The sequence below is a fragment of the Diospyros lotus genome, chromosome 1 (assembly GCF_014633365.1).
Source record: "Diospyros lotus cultivar Yz01 chromosome 1, ASM1463336v1, whole genome shotgun sequence".
Lineage (NCBI taxonomy): Eukaryota > Viridiplantae > Streptophyta > Magnoliopsida > Ericales > Ebenaceae > Diospyros > Diospyros lotus.
In genome coordinates, this window is record NC_068338.1 from 10,069,314 (window position 1) to 10,088,843 (window position 19,530).

Here is a 19,530-nt window from a genome sequence, read left to right on the forward strand (position 1 = left end):
GGACGAGAGGAGAAAAGAGGCTCGAGAGAGAGAAAGCTATGAGCTAGAGAGAGAGAGAGAGAGAGAGAAGTGCAAGATCGAGAGAGAGGCGGAGGGCGGCTGCTGGCGAGTTTCCGCGGTGAAGGCAACAGCGGCCATGGCCGCTGCAATGGAGGCCGATCGAGCAAGGTCGTGGCCGCAATGGAGCTGGGTGAGGCAAGCAGTGGTCGCGGTGACCCGGAGGCGAAGCTCGAGACCAGAAACGGCCGCGCGCAGCGGCGGCTCTGCACGTTTGGGCCAGTGATGGCTGGAAGCTTGGAGGGAGGGGTCGCGATGGTGGCTGCGGTGGAGGCCGCCCTACGCGACTGAGCTGGGGCGGTTGCTGGCTTCGTGAGTAGCGGCTGATGGAGCAAACGACAGTCGATGCTGCTACCACCGCCATCCATGGTGGCTGGAAGCGACCGAGCAGCAGGAGCTGCTGTGCGCGGCGGTGCTGGGTGCAGGTCGGAGGCGCGCACGGGGGAGCCGCGGCTACTCGCGGCGGAGGCGGCGTTGTCGGCCAATAGCAGCGGCCAGCGGAGCAAGGCAGCAGCTGGAGGAGGCTGCCATGCATGGGGAAGAAGAAGGGAGACGCGCGCAGAGGAGAGGCGCGGAGAAGAAGATGAACAGGGGAGGAAATAAAGAAAAAAATAAAAAAAATAAAAAAAAATAGAAAATGAGAAAAATCTGGAAAATAGGGGGAAAATCCCGAAAAATTCCAAAAAATTGGGGAAAGGTCCTGGAAATTATATTGAGGCTCGTAGAGCATACCGGAAGCTCGAGAATGGAATTTCGGGCATGTGATGGTAGCTCGGGAAGCAACGTCGGCGTGGGCGATTAACCGATTTTCTCTTCTCGATTTGACCGAGGTAAGTAAATTAATTCTTTTTGGAATATTTCCTTTATGTGAGACATTGAATTGTGTAATGTTGTTGGATTTAACCCTGGGTCGGGGTGGTTGGAAATTATTAAACGGCTGATGTGTGCCGTGGTTCGTTGTTTGGAAATAATGTTGATGGATGATTTTGGTGATGTGCGGCGTAATCGAGGGCATTGGGTTAATGCCGAATGTTAATGGAGTTGGGTTTTTGTGTGTTTGCCTCTAGGTTCGAGCGAGAAGGTGGTGATCCTAGAAAAGCTCGGAGTTCGGGCTGGAGTTCGTGCCGAGGCAGAGAGGAGGCTTCGAGCCAGGTAGGGGACGGCCCCATGTGGAAGTGGCCTTGCAAGTTGGTAAATGTGTTTGATAATGTTTTTATGTTGCATTGGCATGTAGTGGTTATATCTTGTGCGATGCAAGAACTAGTGGACCTGTGGCCATATGGAGGACTAGTGGTGGGGGCTGATAGGTTAATGCCTCAAACCTTAGTGGGTTGTGAGGATGTGTGAGCCTAGCCTCATTTGCATGCATTTGGCATACATAAACATGATTATACTCATATTTACATGCATTGCACCCTTACTGAGTCTTTATGACTCATGAGGTTTTACCTCATGTGTAGATATTGCAAGTCCAGAAGCAAGCAGGGATGGCGCCGGGAGGCTGTTGTGGCAATTAAATTTGTTGCCCGAGATGTGTTGTTGAGTTTTCCCTTGTAAACTTTTATACGTATTCATGTAATTGAGTGTAAGCGATATTGAGCATTAGATGTATTTAATTGTTATAATCATCATAGTGTGATAAATGATTGTGAGATGGTTCTTTGGATATGGCTTAGTTGGCCAAGATGAGTTTCGGACCAAGTAAAGATCAGCAAGGTACGTTCTCATAAATCCCCAATACTCAGCGAAGTGTTTGTATGCTAGCTTGTGCCTGGGTCACCTCTGGCTTGCTATGGGGCGAGCTGAAGAGAGGTGAAGTTCACTCGGGTTTCGGGTCTCAGTCCGCTGTGTCTTCTTGATTGAGTTAGGACCGATTCCTGAGTGGAGCGAAGGGAAGGACGAAGCCTAGTTCCCACCTAGGGCGTTTCTCTTGAAACATAGTCCAACCCTTCAGTTTTGGTTTGATAGGTGAGTAATCTGGTCGATTATTTACCAGTGACACCCGTAAGTGGGAGCGGGTCGTTACATTAGGTTTACCAAAATGTGTGTTTTCTGCAGAAACCTAGGTCGTTTGCAGTGAAACTGTACCGTTTAAGAGATAAACCAACTAGATGAGACTCCTATACTCCAAATCCTATTTTTTATTCTCTTATGAGAGACTTCTATTACATGAGACATGTTTTGTGATGTTCTTGTACGTAAACTCTTATTGTTCTCTTATGTGAAATCATGTTGCATACATGAACTGTATTTTTCTGAAAATATATGCTATTAGCTTTTTAACTGTTGCATTTATACAATTCATGTGGCCATACTGTTGCACCTATTTATTGTTAGCTGAGGGCAAAAGTCAGATATCCCTCGAGAGGCGCTATGCGTGCGCTATCGAGAAAGCTCTCGTGGGGAAGACCGTGAGTCTAAGGAACAATGGATGTGGTGCTTGCATGAGTTCTATGAGGTCGGGCCGAAGTGACATGGTTAGGGACCTCCCGAGAGGCGTTATGCGTGCGCCATTGAGAAAGGTCTAGTTGGAGGAGGCTGACGTGTTCACGAGGCACTTCGGAGTAGTTCTTGTTGTCTTCTCATACATTTTATACCTGATCATGCATCGATATAAACTTATTTTTTTGGAGTTTCTCACTAGAAGATTCATCTTCTAATTGGACTATGTCTCTAGAATATTCAAACGTTCGAGGTTCGACAAATTTCTCAAAGGGAAAGGAGGTGGTGGAAGAATAAGCTTAATTTACTATCTGTAGCATGTTTAGAATATCTTTATTTATGTGTGAGCCTATGTATGTTTAAGGCGTTCAGTTATCACTTGTGAGAGATGATGTAATACATTTTGTAGACGTCTTGAAAAATTTTATGATAAATAAAGCATTATGGTTGTAAACCATATCAGGTTCAATCTAGCTCCCGCATTTGAAATTTTAACACCTGTCTTAGCAATTCGTTTATTGGGTTTGTTAAGTTGAGAAGGCGAAAATTAGGGTTTTGGGGATATTGTGTGATGTATGGCAGCGATTGTAATATGAATAATTTTTATATTCCCGAAATCCGAAGTTATAACACGCTCAAGAAATTTGGGGCGTTATAGTTGGTATCAGAGCGAACCTAAAAAAAAGTTCGCATGTGGCTAGTTGAGTAAAGCCATCGTAAGTTTTGGGAATTAGGATGTTTGAAATATTTAGTGGCATACTCTTGTTGCTTATTCAATTTGAATTGTGCCATACCGTGATGATTTAATAGATCACCCTGTCTTCTTGCCAGATGGTGAATACAAGAAGGAACAGGCACGAGAGAGGCAATGGCGAAGAAAGCAACAACAACCCACACCCAGGAGGTGGTGTGGAAGGTCCAAGAGATGTACAAGCCGACCTCGATGAAGGTTGGATTGATAGGATCGAGAGAATCCTAGAAGGCATGGTTGGGCAAATTTTGGAGTTGCAGCCCGAGCAAAGAAAAGTAGATGCTTTGGAGAGGTATCTACGACAAAACCCGCCAGTGTTTAGAGGAAAACCGGCAGACGACCCCTCAATCAATGAATACTAGTTGGACCAGACCGAGAAGATCCTATAAAGATTGAGAATCCTGAATGAGGACAAGGTCGAGTGTGTAACCTATATGCTGGAAGAGGAAGCGGCCCAATGGTGGAGGTCTATGCAGCGAGCGGTACCTAACCGGACATGATCTTAGGGGTTGGCAACAGACGTAGAAATGGGGGAGGCACCCTAGATGTCGTGGAAACGGTTTAAGGAACAATTTAACGGGAAATTCTTTCCCACTTGCTGGAAGTTGGCTAGAGCTTGAGAGTTTATGAACTTACGTCAAGGGCCAAATACGTCTTTAGCCCAATACGAGGCTGAATTTTTGCGGTTAATCAAGTATATGCCACTGTACGGGATGAATGATGTGGAGAATGGACGAAAATTCTTACAAGGCTTGTGAATCCAATTTCAACAGCTGATGAGCTTGGTCCAGTGGAGTCTTATGCAGATATAGCTTTCAAAGCTATGACGACCGAGGAAAATATGACGCGTGTGGCAGAACTAAAGGCCACGACGGTTCAAACTGGAGGACAATCAGAGAAATCCCACTCGACTATGGGACCTTGGGATGGGAAGATCATGAAAAAGGGCAAGACGTGCTTTAAATGCAAGAAGAGGCACCCGGGCAAGAGGTGCGATGGCCAAAGCATTGTCTGTTACACCTGTGGACAGCCCGGGCATACTTCTAGAAATTACTCAAAGGGAACAGTCCAATAAGGTAAGGCCATAGCAGCAGCACCAATGAATGTGATTTGCTACAATTGCAACCAGCACGGGCACATCTCGAGGAATTGCCCGAAGAAGAAAGAGCAGCCACTAAGGATTGAAGAGGGAAAAGGGACTAGACAAGGGTAAGTCTATAACTTGACCAAGGAGAACGTAGAGGTGAATCTTACAGTTATCCAAGGTACTCTCTTCATTTTGGATACTCCTATGCATGCATTGATAGATCCAAGGTCTACTCATTCTTTTATATCGCATGCTTTGGCTGGGAGTTTGAGAGTAGAAACCGAGTCTATAGGGTGTCTTATGGTGATTTCGACACCTATGGGTAAAAGTATGAAGTCCTCAAAAATGGTGAGGGGATGCGAAATTAGCCTGAGTAACGTTCGATTCCAGGCTAATCTGATTCTATTAGAAGTATATGACTTCGACATAATCTTAGGGATGGACTTCTTGTCACAGTACGACGCCAATATAGACTATCGTAGAAAGATAATGACCATAAGAAAACCCGAGGGAGGGTGTAATATCCGGTATTACATGGTATTAAAAATAAAAAAATTTGGATTATTTTGTCAAGACCTCGGGTGGTCCGGGAAGCCCAAGGGTCAATCTCGAGAAATTAATTAATAAAATTGCCGAATTGGCAAATGGGAGTGCCTCGGGACTTGGATGTCCAGGGAAGAGGGCAAGGGATTCATGAGTGTCTCGAGATGAGGATAATAACATTGGAAGCAGTCCGTCTGGGAATAATTTTCAAAATAAATTCTGTATAAGCCCGAGTGGGTGCCAATACCGAATAGTCGTAGGGGACCTCCTGGAAGCTGAGGGGACCCTAAGGGTGGTTCGATTTTCTGAGTAAGGCAACCCTTAAGTGTTTTCGGGTCGAATAAAGGTTCCGTGCAGGCGCAGAGTCGAAATCAAGATTTTTGAGTAGATGCCGGTTATTAATTTTCAAAGAATCAAGAATTTATGTGGGTTAATGAAAATTAATTTAGGTCTTAGAGGGCCCAAATGTCATTATTAAAAATTCCTAAGTGGAATTAGGGGTTCTCAAGTGCAATTAATAAGAATCAATGGAGTTAATATGTAATTATATATGTATATGGGTGTATGTTCCCCCGCATGAGAGGAAGCTTCCTATGTATTATCTCTGCCATTTGAAATGGCCGAATGGAGTAGAGTGAGAGATGGAGAGTGAGGCCGAGAGCCGAAGCTAGAGTGTAACGACCCATTAGAGGGCCTAGTATTTATTCAAGAATTATTTAATTAATTGCTATAGTATTTGATTAAGAGATTTTGTCAATTAATTATTTAATATGGCAATTTAGAGATTTTGAAGGAAAAGAATAGCATTTATTTCTTTTTAATGTTGGAGTTAAAGGAATTTGCCAATGTGGCAAACTAGTGATTTTTAATTGAGATAATAGTATTTAAATAGCATTTAAATGGCATTTATTTTTGTTAGGAACCGGGCAACCGTGAAGATATGATTCTGCCTTGATTGATCCGTAGAGCCGCAAACACGAACTCCTCCAAGTCGGTCCACACGATCGGCCGTTTCCACGAACGCCTTGAGTAATGCTAGTAACCCCAGGCGCCTCCAATGAGAGATCCGAATTTTTCCTTCTATTTCCAGCTTCTTAAGTGGCCTATTTATAGAGTTAAAACCCTAATTATGCCTTTGGAAAAACCCTAAACGATTTAGGTCTGGCCCATAATCATATTGGGCCGTATCTCTCTTTTAATTTGTGGAACGGACTCGACCCAAGTGTGTGATCCCTTAGGTCCACCATTGGGCTAGATGTAGGGCCAATTCTATTGGGCTATATGAAGGCCCAACTCCTTAGAATAATTAAACTCTTTTAATTAAACTTATGGGCTTCATAATTAACTCATCTCATGGGCTTCTTAATTAAACTCTTTAATTAATAGTTTTAGAATTAATCATATTAATTCTAAAACCCTACATATCATGGTTAACGTCTAGCAACATGCCATGAACGCCTAGCCAACGATGAAAAAAACACGGACCTTTTTGATTGCAATTACCGTACAGTAAAATCCTTTCATCAACTATGTCCCGATTGAATTTAGGGTATGGTTTTATGACGAAACCCTAGTCATTCAATAACTATGTATCCATTCCAGATTTATGACTTGTTCGATGAAATCAAAACACCTTTTGATTTCCATCTCACCTTGGCCAAGGATTTCCTTAGTCATGAAATCATCGGAATACATAGGACATCTTCTCATCTTGTCGATAAGTGATGAATCCTATTTCGACATTCACAAGCCTTCATATGTGATAAGGTTACGCCCAGTGATAATTTGTTAATGACTCCATTGGAATCCAAAAAAGAACCAAAGCGTAACCAGTCAAATATAAGACTACCATGATGTCTCAAGTCTAAGGACCAATCTGCACTACTGCAACACAGAAATTCCAATTCGACAATCAACAATTACCATTAGGAATTCTGTAGCGGGTCAGTTCAGTGTACTTATTCTTATAATAAGCACCCACATATATGCACTAGTGTCCACACACCAATGTCTATGAAACAAGACATTCTCCTAATTGAGCATGCATCATATATGCTAGTCTATCCGAGTTATTAGTGTCCAATCCTAATAACTCTATGACTAGGAACATTTAAGATCAAGGCTTATAAGGAATATGTTTCATGATCGTCATCTCTATGCACGACCATATTTCATGAGCCTATTTGATCTATGGACTTTGTCAAGAGTGGAAATAATAAAGTCAACCATCAATGACAAATAAAACATAATGCCTTACAATAATAATTGATTGAAGATAAAGAGTCACAATGGAAAAATATGATCAATTACATGTAAATATAATTGGCTTGTGGGGCATAACTCTAACAATTTTGTGGATTAAATGCAAGGGCATGAAGGTAATTTTGGAGTTTTATTATTATTTGAGAGTTTTAATAATAATGTTTGTATTATTATTAATTAAGTGGGACTATGTATTTAAAGAAGAATGAGAATCCATGTATGAGATGGAATTGGATTAAGAGTCTCCTAGTCCCAATAGGAGAAGGTTTTGAGAGTCTCCAAGTTCAATTGGGAGAGGGATTCCAAGTTATAAAAGGAAAGAGATCTAGGACTTTATGTCTATATATAGAGCACATTAGCTTAGCTTTTCTTCACGCCATGTGAAGAACCAAGAGGCTAAGAGATAGCAGAGGCTTGCTAGAGTCTTCAGGATCGCTCCAGGGTTCGATCAAAGAGTTCTATCAGGCAAGTATTCTTCCTGTAATCCCTTCCATTACAGGTTTATATCAGTTTTTCAGATTATTCCAGTTCTTCATTGAGTTCTTAGATTTTATATCAGTAAGCAGAGACGTATATATATATATGCGTATAACAGTGAAGTTATGAGCAAGTTTCATTAATCCTCATCCATTTGGGATTGCAAGTTCCAGTAATCCTAATCCATTTTGGATTGCAAGTTCTATTAATCCTTATCCATTTTGGATTGCAAGTTCTATTAATCCTCATCCATTTTGGATTGCAAGTTCCAGTAATCCTAATCCATTTTGGATTGCAAGTTCTATTAATCCTTATCCATTTTGGATTGCAAGTTCTATTAATCCTCATCCATTTTGGATTGCAAGTTCCAGTAATCCTAATCCATTTTGGATTGCAAGTTCCATTAATCCTTATCCATTTTGGATTGCAAGTTCCAGTAATCCTAATCCATTTTGGATTGCAAGTTCTTTTAATCCTCATCCATTTTGGATTGCAAGTTCCAGTAATCCTTATCCATTTTGGATTGCAAGTTCTATTAATCCTTATCCATTTTGGATTGCAAGTTCTATTAATCCTTATCCATTTTGGATTGTAAGTTCTATTACTCTAAGTTCTAATATCCGGATACCTTGTATCGTATCCGGATGTATCTAAAGTTCTTCAAGTATGATATCCGAATGGCTTGTTTATACATCCGAAAAGGTCAAGATAATATCCAGATGTCTCGCCTGATATCCGGATGCCTCCCTCAAAAGTTGAATTTTTCATTCGAATAGTCTCCAGTTATATCTGAATGCATCAGTGAGATATCCGGAGGACCAAAATCATATGCAGATGTCCTAGTTCATATCCGAATACTTCCCAGCATATCCGAATAGCTTCTTCTTTGAATGTCAGTGTATCCGAATGAGCCTTCTTCATATCTGGATGTCTTTGTTCTTATCCTGATATCCTTTCTGATATCCGGATGACTTTTCCAGAAATCTAATTTAGCTTCCAGTGAGTCCTAATTCAAGTTTAATTCAATCAATGTATTCAATACCTTCCAACATTGAATTCATAAGCCAGAACATGACAAGTTAATCATACCCATACCATAAATCATAATTCATAGAATCTTTGTATTCCAATATATAGATGAAGATCATATCATGTTCAGCATTATTTTATTTTGACATGATCAGCATTATTTTGTGAGATTATGTGCATACATTTTGGTATGAGCATTGAGCATGACTTTATATGGAGCACTACATATCGTGTGCCAGCATTTATGTGAGCATTGCATTTCATTATGCGCGATAGGCGGCTTATCCGCGGGGATCCCATCAGTTTCAGTTTCAGCTCAGTTTATGAGTTGCTCGCCTGGTGGCAACCAGGGGGCTAGGGGCTTTGCCCACAGTATGTGCTTACAGTTTTTATGTATGCAGGTTTCAGATCAGACAGGTATGTATTATCAGATTATGTGGGCCTATGAGCCAAAGTTGCATACCTGCATTTAGTTTACAATTTATGTGCATTACATTTTTATTAATGCAAACAGACAGCGATTTTACAGTACAAGTTCAGTCAGTTATTTACCAGTATCGATATTCTTCGATTCAGCTTCAGTATTCTTTCCAGCTTATTACTTGCTGAGCTTTTGTAGCTCACCTTGTACTCTTCACCCCTCCAGGTTCTAGCAGGGGAGTATCAGATGTGGGGCCTAGCAGCAGTGTTCAGTAGTGTGTGTACATGGAGCCGCTCAAGATAAAAGATGTCTGGGAGTCTGTTGAGTTCTATAGAGTTTTCTTAGATTAGATCTTATTTTATATTTCAGTTGAGGGATTGTCCCTCAGTAAGAGTTTATGCATTTCAGTTTGTATTGACTAAGAGTTTTTATTCCAATTGATTGAGATGTTCAGTCATGGTATCAGATTTCAGATTATCAGTTAGTTTATTTTATTTTTCTGGTAGCACCTCTTCTCGGGAAGATCTAGGAGAGGGGTGTTACATAGAGAGATGGCGAGAGTGTGAGATAGAGCTCGCAGGGGAGAGAAAGAGAGAGAGAGAGAGAAAGCTCGCTGGCCGAACTTGGCCATGGCGGTAGCAGCCTCACGCTGCAGTTGCAGTGGCCGAGAGCAGCGATGGCAATGGAGTGAGATCGCGAGGGAGAGATGGCCAGTTGGGAGCGGCCTAAAGCGACAAGCTTCACCAGAAGCAAGGGCAAGCGGCGGGCAGTGGCTGTTTCCGCCATGGCAGTAGCGTCGAAGCAGCAATCAGCAACTGAGGTGGCTGATGGAGGCGGCTGTGCAGCAGTGGAGGTCGACAGAGCTGGTTCGCGGTGGCGTGCGGTGGCGCACGAGGCGGCCAGGAGCTCGACATCCATTAATGGCGATTGCAGCGGCGCTGGTTGCTGCGATAATGGCTAGAGCAGAGGCGGGCCTCGGTGGCGCTGCGTGCGGGCTGCGGTGCAAGATGGAGGCAGCCAACGATGGAGCCGGCAGCGACAAAGGCCAAGCCAGTGGCCGGCAACGTTCAAGGATGGTTGTGCCGGTGCGGCTGTTCACGAGGAAGATGAAGGAACAAGAGCGCGCACGGGAGAGGAAGCAAGGAAGAAGAAGAGAGAAATAAGAAAGAAAAGAAAAAAAAATAAAAGAAAGGAAAAATGGAGAAAATGAGGAAAAATAGCCTAAAATTCCAGAAAAATTAGAGAAAGTTCTAGAAATTAATTTGGGGCTCGAGGAGTGTGCTGGACACCGAGAATGAGATTTGGGCGCAAGATTTGCAGCTAAAGAAGCAACGCCGAGTGAGCCTTTTCCCGATATCTTCTCCAAAATTAATCGAGGTAAATGGAGTTAAATTCTTTCCTAGTTATTTTCATTAAATGAGATAATAAATTGTGTAGCATTGGTTGGATTGAACCCTTGAGTGGGGTTGATTGGAAGTTGTTGTCGGGTGAGTTTTGTGATGTGTGGCGAAGTTAGAGGCATTGGTTTAATGCCAGATGTTAATGGAATTGGATTTTGTTTGTTTGCCTCTAGGTTCGATCGGGAAGGCCGTGATCCTAGAGGAACTTGAGGTGTAGGTTGGAATTCGTGTAGAGGCAGAGAAGAGGCTTCGAGCCAGGTAAGGGACGGCCCCATGTGGAGGTGGCCTTGAAAGTTGATAACTGTGTTTGATAATGTTTTTATATTGCATTTGCATGTAGTGGTTAACACTTGCGTGATGCGAGATCTAGTGGACTTGTGGCCATATTTAGGTCTAGTGTTGTGAGGGCTGATAGGTTAATGGCTCAAACCTTAGAGGGTTGTGAGGATGAGTGGGCCTAGCCTCATTTGCATGCATTGGCATACATAAACATGGTTATATTCATATTTACATGCATTGCACCCTTACTGAGTCTTTATGACTCATGAGGTTTTACCTCATGTGTAGATGTTGCAAGTCCAAATGCAAGCAGGGATGGCGCCGGGGGGCTGTGGTGGCAACTAGCTGTGTTGCCCGAGTTGTGTATTTTATTATCTCTTGTATGTAGCTATGTGGTGTTATGTATGTATACCCTTGTGAGTAAATGTATGTGTTGTTGAGTGTTAAATGTATTTAATGTTGTAATCATCATAGTGTGATAAATGATTGTGAGATTGTTCGTTGTATATGGCTTAGTTGGAGAAGCCGAGTTTCGGACCGAGTAAAGATCAGCGAGGTATGTTCTCATAAATCCTCAATACTCAGCGAAGTGGTTGTTATGCTAGCTTTGTGCCTGGGTCACCTCTGGCTTGCTATAAGGCGAGTTGAAGAGAGGTGAAGCTCACTTGGGTTTCGGGTCTTGGTCCGGTGAGTTTTCTTGTTTGAGTTGGGATTGATTCTGGAGTAGAGTGAAGGGAAGGACGAAGCTTAGTTCTTACCTAGGGCGTTTCCTATTGAAACATAGTCCAACCTTTCAGTTGTGGTTCGTTGGGTGAGTAATCGGTCGATTACTTACCAGTGGAGCACGTAAGTGGGAGCGTGTCATTACAGTTGGTATCAGAGCATGGCTAGCTATATGAGTGGGGAAGGCTAGCGTACTTGGGTGTTAAGTACGTCGGTTAAGTGATTGATGTGAGCGATTGCTAGAGTTATGAGTTAGGGATGGTCTGGCATAATTTGGATGTAAGTTAGAATGTCCTCGCTGCTGAGTTGGGGTCGAGAATAGTTAGTTATGGTCTCGGGACTTTGATGTGAAATGGATCCGAAAACCTTGAAAGCTGGACATGTGGTCTGAGGACCGTAAGGGATGTGGTCAAGGCATTGAGGCCTGTGATAGCTTTGCGGGTATGCTTGGATATTCTTGTTCCAGGGATAAGAAAATATCGTGGATCGAGATGATATACCCGTAAGTGGTATACGGGTAGGGGTAATAAGGAACCGGAAACCCAAGTGTGGGTGTTGGTGTCAAGAAAACCCGAATGTGGCATTTCGGGGATATGAAGTGCTTTAAGGATGGGGACTCTTTGAGATTGAAGTGTTGAGGCTCGTGTGGGGACACGAAGCCGAAGCGTGACTAGTCCAGGAGAGGATTAGTGGAGCGTCCCTATGTTAGGGATTTGCCGAGCATGTTCGAGGGAATAGAGTTGTCCCTTGGAAGTGGTGCAGTAAGGCTTGTGCGCTTAAGATAGAGTGAGCTATAGTGGGAGTTAGCTCGAGACTCAAGGAAATGAGTCGTCAACTGGCTATGTGACGAGCTCCTAGGGGTAAGGTTAGTTCCAGTAAGGCTTTATGGAAAGTGTGCATGTAAGGCATCTGTATGTCATGGCCAGTGACGGCATGAAGTAATTAGCCTCCGAAAGGACTCCAAGGAGAGTCATGCGTGCTGAAAACATGCTGGATGTATACGGTATGATTTAATGAGAGGTGATCGCATTGTTATGATGATCCCATAAGGGATGTACCTAGGATATGAGTGGACCCTGGTAGGTTTCTGTATGAGATGGAAATTCCAAGTAGGTCGAACTGGAATCCAGGGGAATCCAGATCTAGGATTAAGAAGTTGGGCATGCGTTGATATGCGTGTGAGAGCCATTGGGTTAGAAGTCTTAGTTGTGAAGGGCCAAAAGACCGTTCATGTGATTGATGGATGAGGGGCCAATCAAAACTCTCTTTATGACGCTTGGGGTCTGGTGGACACCTAAGGTCAGGAGATGAGAGGTGAATAGACCCTCATTGTGATGCCTAAGGTTACGAGACCCTTGATGGGATACGCGGAGGTCACCCAATGAAGGGTATGAGCGGTGTGTGGTCCGAGGGCGATGAGTTTGTGGCAACAAGACATTCATGGGCTATGCTCGCGCAAGAAATGCCAAGTGGGCAGGGGCATGGTGAGCAACGTGGAGGCCCCGAATTTTAAATTTCAAGTTATGGAAGCCCGTGTGAGGCGTGCTAGAAGGCCAGGTCGGGCGTCGTGACTAAATGCACTATGGGTGTGCAAGAAGAGACGAGAGGTCTCAATTTACCTGGAGGGTAATGGTAGGTGCTCTATGGTTATGGGTGCCGGAGCTTGAGGTAGGCTCAGCATATCGGTTGTGGATAGAGAGATCATTGATAATCAAGCTTTGGGATGAGCTGGGTGGTGAAATGAATCATGATGGATTTGGATCCATTGTCATGGAAAGTTGGAGCTTTCAAATATTGATTGAAGGCCGTGAGGCATGATCTTGTGGGGTAAGATTATGAGGCCTCAAGAGGAGAAGTAGTTTAAGAGTCTCTTAAGCGGCAAGAGATGCAAAGTCTTGAGAAGCGAGGCTCATGGTGTGAGCTTGAGGTTATCAAGGCAAGGGTAACCAAGTAGGATGGTTTTGGTCAAGGGTGGTGGAACCATCATAGCTCGGGGAGGCTTTAAGTAGCTTTGATGCTACGGGTGCAAGGCTCATCGTGATGGATCTGATGCTATGGATCGTGTGGCAGAGGACTAATAAGTTAGCTCGCGTTGAGAGCAAGTGGCCCATGGGCCTGAGCAATTTAGTGAACTGCAGGTGATGATCAGATGCCGAAAATCTAGAGCAACACCTTAAGAGATTTGGTCAGAAGAGGCTAATAATCTCCTACAAGGGATAGGACATCTAGAGTAGTCCTAAGGAGGAATCGTGGAACGCGGTAACGTTCTGATGGAGTAGTAGTTGAGTAGGAAACTCGGTGGGGTGATGCTACGGGTGTGAAGCAAGTCAGTGTTGGACTTGAGCCATGTTGTTGGGAATTGTTGTTGGGCTAGTGTAAGGGAGCAACACGGTAATGATGATTTAGTGTTGACTCTCCAAAGCACAGGGCAACACGATGGGGAACCAGTGTTGGGCCAGTGTATGGGAGTGACATGGTAATGATGACCAAGTGTTGGCTCGGCTAAAGCACTGGGCAACACAGCGATTATGCAGATGGTCAGGGGCTAAAGGTTTGTGAAATGCGGTAGGGGTGACGAAAGCTGTAGTCAGTTACGCAACTCAACTGCGAGTAATAAGCGAATGTTAAGGCGTTATAGCATCTTGAGATGTTTGAGGAAGAAACCCAAGGAAAAAGAAACGGGTCTAGCATGGGAATAACGCTACGGTTGATGCCTATCGTTAACGGATCTAATGCTAAGGACCACTGGATGTAGACAGTTAGTTCACGGGAGGGACTGCAGCCCTCTATGTGGAGTAATATGTCTACAGTGGAGACGGTTAGACACCGAAGACGGTATGCTGTAGGTTATGCCTAGGCCAGACCTAAATTTCTGTGAGGGTTGAAGTATGGTGGTAGTGCTTTTGTTGTCAAGGCAGCAAGAAGGTTTGTGAATCGAGTGGGTGATATCTTGTAGTGTGAAAACAAGAAATGTGGCGAGGCTCCTTGCTAAAGGATGCTAACGTAGTTATGGTTAAATTGATCGCAATTGATCAGGCAAATTGGGATGATAGACCCAGTGTGACCTTGCGGTGATGCAAGAAGATGGGTCAATTGGTGGAGTCAGTAAATGGCTCCAGAATGTTACGTAAGTGTCGTGGAGGGTGAGACTTACGAGATGAAAGCCAACCATGGGATGGGATTATCGAAGCATGCAAAAGTTCCAAGTAAAGGGATCTCTAATCTAGTAATGTGAGTTGTGGCAGGCTGAACGCGTGGATAAGGCATGGATCGAAATCCATAAAGGCTCACAATTGCACAGTCTACTGTTAGCCCTGATGTATCGATGCGAAAATGAGGAAGTATCCTCATGTAGCACTGGATGGATTTTCGGTTGATGAGACAGGATCAGTTGTCAGGTGGTAGCACCTGATGGAATGATGGGAGCGTGAGGCTCAAGGACTGTGATGGGAAGCCTTGTTGACTGACCGTGTACATAAAGGTTCAGCGAGTCCTGGTGGCTAGACCAGGCGAATTTTGAGAAAGAGATCCAAGTATTATAGAAGATGGTTGGTCAGGGTAGAATTGTGCTGCTGAAGGAGTGTTACTCCGTTACGAATGTTAAAGATAGTAGTGTCGAAATGTGGTCTAGGTAGAACTTGAGAGGTTCTCCCAAGGAAAAGTTGGGCATAGGGCAACAACACTAGATGGACCTTCTAAGGCACTACAACTCTAATAGGATGGATCACCCGGTGAAAGCCAGCGTAATGGCAAGTGCTTGAGTAGGAAGATGAGTCCTAAGGCATTGAGTGAAAGTGTGGATTCCACCGGAGTGGTAGGCGTGATGTCCGGTAGGTGGAGTTTAAATCGAGGTGATAGTTGATGATTGCAAGTGCAGTGCCTGGTGAAAGGATGTTCGTTGTGAGCTGGGCGGTCAGGCTAAAGCTAATCAAGTTGGTTAGATGGGAGATAAGGGCGAATTTAAGATGTCGCCAATGGGTGACGAGAGCTCGAAGGAAGAGCTTATGGGACGAGATTGGTTTCCAGAAATGGTGTTGAGGTGATGAAATCACCTAATGGCTGTGAGTGATACAGCTAGAGGGATGCCTTAGTGTGTGGGTAATTGATAAGATTTAGCCTCGTGGTTAGAGGTTAATGGGTGTGAAGGAAAGCAACTAGTGGAGTCGATTGGTGATCGGTCGGGGGTAGCCGATGGCGACCGAAGACGCCGACCGGTGATAGCGGCAGCAGCAGTGCAGCGGCTGGCCAGGGTCGTGGGGAGTCGTGAGAATAGTCGGTTAGTGGCATAGGTGGCTCTTGAGTCGCGGTTGCGGCTGGATGTGGCGCTGCGATGGAAAGATTTCATCTTAACCGGTGATGATGGCATTAGAACCCATGTGGTTGCTCACCGAGTGGTGTGAGCTGATTGAAGCAAAAGTTATAAAAAGTCCAGGAGAAGCCAGAGTCTCTCAGGGAATTGGCTAGCTGCTATAAGCATAGCAAAGTGATATGAGGAAAGCGGCCTAAGAGTGGGGTCGTGCTGGTTGCGATGACTAGGAAGATTTAAGGAGCAGCAAGTCTTTTGAGATGATATGGTGGTGTCATCGTCGCTGTCAGGGAAAAGATGTTGTCAGGAAGGTCAAAGGCAACCATTCTGCATGGTGTAAATCAGGTGGCTAATGCTAATTGAGTATGAACCTGATTTAAGTTGGCCGAAAGTTTTAACACATACCTCACTAATCTGAACCTGCAAACAGAAAAAAACTGTAAACATATACTGTGGGTAAAATATACCCCTAGCTCCCTGGTCGACCACAGGCGAGCAAACTGGTGGGATCCCCGTGGACAAAGCCGCCTGGCGCGCAACATGCAATGCTATGCACATTAAGATGTTGGCACACAATATGTAGTGCTCCATATAAACTCATATTGAATGTTCATACAAGGATGTATGCACATAACTCACAAATAAATGCTGATCATAACATTTTAAATACTAGTCATGAAATAACTGTTGCCAAACTGATACTTGATGTATTTTAAAAGTACATGATTTTATAAATTATGTTGAAACATAATTTATTTTAATTTATACTAATATTATTTTCAATAAAGGGAAGAGATACACTGTTTTTATTGAAAATAAAAGAATTTTAACTTGCTGGAATTTAATTTTGAAGTTCTACTGAGGGGTATCCGAAAATACGGAATTCTGGACAGATTTGATACTCTTTTGTATCTTGGCCATAACTCTCTCGTCTAAACTTCGATTGAGCTGATTCAAATTTATATGGAAAGCCAAGAGGAAGACCTACAACTTTTATGTTTTGCGTTTTCCAAGATTCGGGCTCCATAAAGGTCAAAATTGGCCCACAAGAGAACAAAAATGTTCTAAAAAAAGTGAAATAAACTCGAAATCGTGAAAGGAATCGCCAGAAATCAAAACTGATACTAATAGAGTATCCGGATGCTGGAATTTATTATTTTTTTTATTCTAAACATCACCATTCGAAGAAATCTTGGGAAAAACAAGTCCCAATGAAGCAAGAATCATTATTATAGCAAATAAACAGATCAAAACTCGAAAAATTGATGATTCAACTCAATTGAAAAATCTGGTTTTCTGCCACTGTATGCATATATATATAAATATACATTCTGTTTTCTTTGCTTTCTCATTAAAAGGAATCGAAACAATAGTTTTCTATTAATCCAAGATCACATAAGAACTGATTTACAATACAAAAACGTGATCAAAACTAGAACTTAAATATGAAATTTCCTGGAATGCTATGAAGCATGAACTGTGCGTATATATGTATATATATATATATCTATACTGAATGAAGAAATCTTGAGAATGGAATGGAAGAACTTGCCTCTAGATGCTCTGATTTAATTGATAAAAATTGGAGAAAATAACTTCTTGATTGTGTTGGAAATGTATGCCCTAAAGACACGTTTTGTTTAATTTATGGTAATAATGTTTCTTTTATTCAGTTTATGGCACATATATTATTTGCATTTAATTGTTGGAAAGGTGTCCATGCTATTAAGTAAGTGATTCATGTGATGGGTCGTTCTTCACAGTTAGGCATGAATCATGGGTACTTAATAAGCAAGAAAATATAACTCTTGATCTTTTGATAGAACTGGGCATTCTATCATGATAAGATCATTGTGCAATAGATCCTAATGGAGGATGGCTTGCCTTAGCCAGTAAACAGTCTGTTTACTCTAATTGTACAAGCGCATTTGGAATGCGTAGAGTGGACCTGTGATAGAAGCTAATGACAAAGTACTAATTATCATGGAGCTAGTCTATCACTGCTACTACGTGGACGAGTACTCTAATACTTGAGTATTAGTTGGTGGTCTAGTGAACCTAGAGCTATATTCTTAGATTCATTGTAGGTGAGGTCTATCAAAGATCAATATCCTTTTGAGTTGGGAGTATGGTTTCTAATTAGCTAAGACAGACTAATACAAGATAGTTTCTTTGATTCACCCCCTTGTGATTGTCCAAGAATAATCAAATAATCCAGGGCCCTGGGAACGTGACTTAAGAGTGTGTGCTTCTGGGTAGCTCCCAGTGATAGGCAAGTACATTCGAGTAGTCACGGATTATTGGACTAGTGATCTAAGGATGGTAGAAGTCATTTAGAAAGGTGTTAGTACATTATTCCTTTCTAAATGATGGGTGTTACGCAGAGGGGTATTTTCGTCATTACACTAGTAGGTCAAAGACATGGCATGTGCAAAATTATTCGTGGGGTCAGTGTTACCATATGGTGATAGTTGGAACACTTAGAATGACAAAATATAGCTACTAGGTAGCAGGGATATTTTGGTCATTTTAGTAGCCGTGAATAATTTGTCTTTTGGTCCCCGGGGTAGCTCGATGTAACTCATGTATTTTTTAATACATTTGGCTTGTTGGATGAATTACATTGAGAGAGAATTATTTTATTCGGAATGGTCCATAATTAATTGGACTAGAATAAAATAATAGTTCATTAGGGTTTTAATTAATTAATTGGGCTAACCCAATTAGAAAATTAATTAAAAGATCTTGGCCCATTAGGGTTTGGCCCACTAGGGTTTTAACCCTAGGGTTCTCCCTATATATATCTCTCTTTAGTTGTTTTTTCATCTAAGTCATTTTTCATTCTTCTTCACCGAAGAGAGGCCACGAGTTCGAGTCATATTCCGGAAGATCGAAAGAGAGTCTCGAAGCCCTGATGAGAAGGAGCCGAAGGATCGCAGGACAGCCGTCGTCTCCACCACGCGCCGTAGCTCCCGCTCATCCTGCTCCTGTCGCTCCATTCCGACCGGTAATCCGTCGAAAAAGTAAGTCTCCTAGATTCTAATCAATACGAGGAACGGTTTTGATCTTAAACCGCTTCCGTTGCATGCTTTGTTTCCTCGTTCATGATCCTTCAGATTGTTGCTAGATCTCCTAAGCGCTGCTCACAGCCAAGATTTGAAGAAGAATTTCTTTTTGGCCAATTACATGCTATGCATATATATATATATATATATATATACTAATAACAATAAAACCTAATGGGCTAAAATAGGTTTAATTAATCCTAGGCCCACTAGACTTTATTTAAAACCTTCTCCTAACCTATATAGGAGATTATTATTTAAATTATCTTATATTTGGATTTAATTAAATCCCATATATATATCACTTAATTAAATAATTAAGCAATAATATAAAATAACTAATGCTAAAAAGCCAAACAAGCCCTTACTCTTAATTCTCTTTAAAAATAAAGGAATTAATTCTATTTATCACTATTTTTTAATTAAAAATCTCTATTTCCAAATTAAATTAATTAATTGGCAAATATGTATTAAACTAAAAATTAACTAATTGCATTAATTAATCACTAAAATAAATAGCTAATCCAGGACGGGTCGTTACAGGAAATCCATCAGGAGATGGATATCGTTGCAGTAAGCATGACTAGCGACCAGTGGTGCGATTTGGCTAAATGCCAAGGCGGTATTCAGTTGGTGAATGTCCTCGAGAGGCAGAGGACCAAATGCCTAAGTGATGCCTTGAGGTGGG